The sequence below is a fragment of the Convolutriloba macropyga genome, unplaced genomic scaffold (assembly GCF_964194025.1).
Source record: "Convolutriloba macropyga unplaced genomic scaffold, txConMacr16.3 SCAFFOLD_1048, whole genome shotgun sequence".
Taxonomy (NCBI): Eukaryota; Metazoa; Xenacoelomorpha; order Acoela; family Convolutidae; genus Convolutriloba; species Convolutriloba macropyga.
Window position 1 is genome coordinate 14,085 of NW_027451287.1, and position 5,916 is coordinate 20,000.

At 41.8% G+C, this 5,916-nt stretch overlaps 1 non-coding gene and 1 pseudogene across 1 annotated transcript in view; both read left to right on the forward strand.

Annotated features, from left to right (window-relative positions):
* Window positions 1-3,364: 3,364 nt before the first annotated feature.
* LOC142356534 (5.8S ribosomal RNA) lies at window positions 3,365-3,516 on the forward strand (annotated as a pseudogene).
* Window positions 3,517-5,199: 1,683 nt separating this feature from the next.
* Window positions 5,200-5,916, forward strand: part of LOC142356535 (large subunit ribosomal RNA) — a 3,522-nt gene continuing 2,805 nt past the window's right edge. The window contains exon 1 of the ribosomal RNA XR_012761436.1: window positions 5,200-5,916. This exon is cut by the window's right edge and continues 2,805 nt beyond it. This is a non-coding gene — a ribosomal RNA (large subunit ribosomal RNA).

Below are 5,916 nucleotides of genomic sequence, written 5' to 3' on the forward strand. Positions count from 1 at the left end.
GCAGATGAAGTGAGGCTATAACAGGTCTGTGATGCCCTTAGATGTTCTGGACTGCACGCGCGCTACACTGTGTACTTTTAGATTGAGTACTCAGCCCTTGGTCCGAAATGGACTGGGCAATCAGAGAAAAGTACAGCGCTTCAAGGGGATCGTCTGTTGTAACTTGCAGACGTGAACCAGGAATTCCTGGTACTTATGAGTCAACAACTCATAGGGATTACGTCCCTGCCCTTTGTACACACCGCCCGTCGCTACTACTGATTGGATAGTTAAGCAAGAATTGCAAATTCCTACTGTTGGGACTTCGGTCTCCGGCAACGGGATGAAGCGGATCGAGCTTAATTGTCTAGAGGAAGTAAAAGTCGTAACAAGGTTTCCGTAGGGGAACCTGCGGAAGGATCAGTGATTGATTCCTTCGGGCATGGCTGCTGGTAGAGGCCATGTCTGTAGTGCGCATGACGCTCTGTCGCTAGAGATTGCTTGGCAACCAATCTCGAATTATGTATCGAGCTCAAAAACTACTTGTGTGGATACATAGTTCAGCAGTCATGGCAAGGGACTGCTTAAAGGGAGACTAGTTAGCAAAAGCAGCCTAGCAGAACTGCAGCTATCTAGATCTCAGAAGCTGGGTTATAGAAGCCCAGCTATAGACTTGTGAATGAGAAAGGCCTAAAAAGGTCCACAAGTCGCGTGGTTAGAACCGACACGCAAAAATCCCAGCGAGTGACAGAGCGTTGCGCTGTTCAGTGGGAAAGAGTTGAGCTACTCGGGGCGCCCACTGAACTTGCTCCGAGCCAAAGGCTCGAAAAAACACAGCTTAGCCTCAGATCCTTTACATAGAAGGCTAGCTAAAATAAACTTACCTTGGACGAGGGTAAAGTTTAGTCAGTTCTTAGGGGAGAGTAATCCACAGCTTCTCGCCCTCTGAACATTCTCCCAGATATGTAGGTCTGGGAGAGTCTCCTCCTGTTCTTCGGAATCTGGAGGTAGACAAAGACAGTACGATACGATCTTGCATCGGGATGACTAACCGATAATGATCATAATCTGACAATTTTTCCGGCTTGAGGCACCGGAGTCAGATTAAAGACACATACTGAACTAAAGGCGTATGTGCAAAGCTTGTCGGAGTGTAGAGAGTCAAGCTGAGTTGACTCGTCACGTGGTGATGACAACAGCCATGTGCAAAACACTCACAACTTTATCGTCTATGTGGAAAAGGTTGCTAACAGCGCTCTCTATGAGAGGCCCTCGCATATAACTATACGAGGAAAAGGCGATAGAGTTGTTTGAATGTGGGGCAGGTTCATCGACAAGCTAAGTTGATCACATTCTTGTTGTGGCATCCTACTAGAATTGGTCACGGTCTGCACCAACTCTCCCCAAGTTGGCCAGACTTAAAACTAGAAATAAGGTTTGCAGCTATGTGAACCTAGAAACTGTAAAGGAGTTGAAAGAACTTAAAGGAATTGAAAGAGGCCTTGAGGTATATCCTCTTGGTAAAGACCCACAAAAGCTCACAAAAGTGGCTTCGAAGGGCAAAACTGGTTCATCCAAAACAATTGGAGAGCTTAAAGCAGAACCAATTCGAATGAAACACTATTGGTGAAACTTCATCATGAGAACGTCACAAGCTGATCACGCTCTATGATATGACTAGTATTATGTTGCTTCTAGTAGGCTAAGCGCAAGCCGAAACATCAACATGTGAAAGTCGTAGAATTTTGCAATCAAACTGTGGCTAGTACTGTGATGTTACTAGTAACCTGGTGTTCCGTCATATGGCCAAGAGAGCATTTGAAGGCGAAACTTCTGCATGGGAAAGCTGCATCATGATCAAAATTTTATATCGAGTATTATGTTGACGTTAGTAGGCCTTGGCCGAAAACGCAGCATGTGAAAGGTATAGATAAAAGTTATTGTTGCAGTCAGTACTGTGTAGTTACTAGTAGCTGGATTTAAGCTCAAAATGAGACACTGTTGGTGAAACTTCATCATGAGAATGTCACAAGCTGATCAAGCTCTATGATATGACTAGTATTATGTTGCTTCTAGTAGGCTAAGCGCAAGCCGAAACATCAACATGTGAAAGTCGTAGAATTTTGCGATCAAATTGTGGCTAGTACTGTGATGTTACTAGTAACCTTGTGTTACGTCATATGGCCAAGAGAGCATTTGAAGGCGAAACTTCTGCATGGGGAAGCTGCATCATGAACAAAAGTTTATATCGAGTATTATGTTGACATTAGTAGGCCCTGGCCGAAAGCGCAGCATGTGAAAGGTATAGATAAAAGTTATCGTTGCAGTCATTACTGTGTAGTTACTAGTAGCTGGATTTAAGCTCGAAATGAGACACTGTTGGTGAAACTTCATCATGAGAACGTCACAAGCTGATCACGCTCCATGATATGACTAGTATTATGTTGCTTCTAGTAGGCTAAGCGCAAGCCGAAACATCAACATGTGAAAGTCGTAGAATTTTGCGATCAAATTGTGGCTAGTACTGTGATGTTACTAGTAACCTTGTGTTACGTCATATGGCCAAGAGAGCATTTGAAGGCGAAACTTCTGCATGGGGAAGCTGCATCATGAACAAAAGTTTATATCGAGTATTATGTTGACGTTAGTAGGCCCTGGCCGAAAGCGCAGCATGTGAAAGGTATAGATAAAAGTTAGCGTTGCAGTCAGTACTGTGTAGTTACTAGTAGCTGGATTTAAGCTCGAAATGAGACACTGTTGGTGAAACTTCATCATGAGAACGTCACAAGCTGATCACGCTCTATGATATGACTAGTATTATGTTGCTTCTAGTAGGCTAAGCGCAAGCCGAAACATCAACATGTGAAAGTCGTAGAATTTTGCAATCAAACTGTGGCTAGTACTGTGATGTTACTAGTAACCTTTTCTTACGTCATATGGCCAAGAGAGCATTTGAAGGCGAAACTTCTGCATGGGGAAGCTGCATCATGAACAAAAGTTTATATCGAGTATTATGTTGACGTTAGTAGGCCCTGGCCGAAAGCGCAGCATGTGAAAGGTATAGATAAAAGTTATCGTTGCAGTCAGTACTGTGTAGTTACTAGTAGCTGGATTTAAGCTCGAAGTGAGACACTGTTGGTGAAACTTCATCATGAGAACGTCACAAGCTGATCACGCTCTATGATATGACTAGTATTATGTTGCTTATAGTAGGCTAAGCGCAAGCCGAAACATCAACATGTGAAAGTCGTAGAATTTTGCGATCAAACTGTGGCTAGTACTTTGATGATGCTTGTAGCCAACCGAATTGGTTGAAAAGCCCAATAAGTAAGCTAACTTGGGAGAGCTTGTTGGAAACCAAATGCTACTAGATTGGTCCAAATACATCCTTCAACAGGGGATCACTTGGCTCGCTTTACGAAGAGGAGCACAGCTATATGTGTTAATTCGGTATGAATCGCAAGATTTGTTTACTGACCTCTCTAACGCAAAAGGCGGTCTCGGCTTCGGCTGTTGACTGCGTCCGATTCAGGGTTATATAACTCTCGATTGAACACATTGATGTTCTATTGTTGGTGCTTCCAATAAAATTGGAACACTTAAAGGAGAACCGATTCAAATAATAGCATTCTGATCAATGATTGCATTCCTTGATCAAGAACTGCTGGAGTCATTGTGATGGCGAATTTTCTTCATAAGAAAATTGCAAAGAGACGGAACTTAATGAGACTAGTATTATGTTGTTTCTAGTAAGCGGAAGCTGAAACAGCAACATGTGAAAATCAAGTTTTGTTCAATGATCTCGAGGCGATAAGTACTATGAAGCAACTAGTAGCCTAAGCATGACTCAGATTTGAGACAGTCAAAAAGACTGGCGAAACTTCTTCACATGAAAGTTACATAGAGAACTACAAATGTATACAGCGAGTATTATGTTGTTTCTAGTAGGCGAAAGCTGAAACATCAACATGTGAAAGTTGTCTGCAAACTGTAGAACGATATGTGATTAGTACTGTGCTGTTACTAGTAGCCAGTCTGACTGTAGAAGCCAAGACAAAGGGAAACTAATGCATCTGAAAAGGACAAGTTATGGAAAGGTATGCACGATAAGTATTATGTTGTTTCTAGTAAGCGGCAGCTGAAACATCAACATGTGAACGTCGTTGTGTACAGTAACCTAGAACTATATAGTCCTTAGTAACGTGCATTTACTAGTACCTGTAATTGGTATTCAGACTCAGGCAGTTTGGAATAGTTTGGCAAAGATGCACCAGAGAAAACTGGGATTTGATACAGAAATTGTTGAATACAAGTATTATGCTGCTTCTAGTAGGTTGAATCCGAAACATCAGCATGTGAAAATTGAAAACATTTCTGGTTCGAATTGTCACAAGTATTTGGTGATCTGAGTAGCCAAACTCACTACAACGCCAATTGAAGGCAAAAATTCTCAACGGGAAAAGCTATTCTCATTGAATGAGCTAACAAGACGAGTATTATGTTGCTTCTAGTAGGCGAAAGCCAAAACATCAACATGTGAAAGTCTTGCTGAACAAATTTAATGTTGTTGAGCTCAGTACCGTGTGAATTAGTAGCCATAATTGGCGAGCGAAAATTGAACTGGCGAAACTTCGTCTTTGGAAAATTGCAGATGCCGAGCACTTATTTTGCAACGAGTATTATGTTGACTGTAGTAAGCGAAAGCCGAAACAGCAACATGTGAAAGCTGTTGAAATTTGTGGTCATTTTGCAATAAGTACAAGGAGTGTAACTAGTAGCCAGGTCAAAATTTGGGATAAGAATGAGCAAAAATTCTGCATGAGAACAGTTGAAATTATGAAACTAAATTACAAAGACTAGTATTATGTTGTTTCGAGTACGCGAAAGCGGAAACATCAACATGTGAACGTTTGTAACGAAGTTTCGTTAATTTTCAGCCTAGTACTGAGCAAGAACGAGTAGCCTCATCTCCAATCCCACGCAAAATGTAGTGAAATATGTGAGTGAACCTTATTCACGGTGAGGGTTTCCCGAGGTCTGTATTGCAGCGAGTATTATGTTGCTTCTAGTAAGCGAAAGCTGAAACAACAACATTTGAAAGTTGGAATTAATGACTGAATGGAAACTTCGACCTGTGTTTGATAGTAGTAGCGAACAAAACTGCTGAATCGGTTTCTGTCTCATATTGGTCAGTGAACCAATTAAGAGACAATCAACTACATAACCTGAATTGGGCGAGAGAACCCCCTTAACTTAAGCATATCAGTAAGGGGAGGAAAAGAAATCAACTGAGAATCCCTTAGTAATGGCGAATGAACAGGGAAAAGCTCATCGGGAAGAGAAATGGCAACATTTCTCGGTGTCCGGTATGGTTTGATGCTAGACTGGTGAATTTGTCCTGATGTCTACTGGAAAGTAGCATCAAAGAAGGTGAAAATCCTGTAAAGGTCATTTTCGATACCAGTCATAATGGCTCATTCCTATGAGTAGAGTTGTTTGAAAGTGCAACTCGAAGCTGGAGATATGTCTCTCCAAAAGCTAATTATAAAGCGAGACCGATAGTAAACAAGTACCGTGAGGGAAAGTTGAAAAGCACTCTGAAGAGAGAGTGAAAAGTACGTGAAACTGTTGAAGGGGAACTGGAGTGAGCGTTACCATACTCAATGCCTTGATATTATATTCTCGGCTACCGAGTAGTGTAGTTGTCGTCTTTTGGCAAATCTTGTTAATGAATCGAGCAGAAGTTTTCCTCGGAATTCTTCTTGTTGATTCTAAACAAAATGAGATAAATTGATCTTGATTGCCTGTCTGACCTCAACTTCCTATTCAATGCTCTCTACAGCCCGTCTTGAAACACGGACCAAGGAGTGTGAGTTGCTTGCAAGTGTTGTCGCTCATTGAAAGCGCACACGCGAAATGAAAGTGAACAGTGTAATT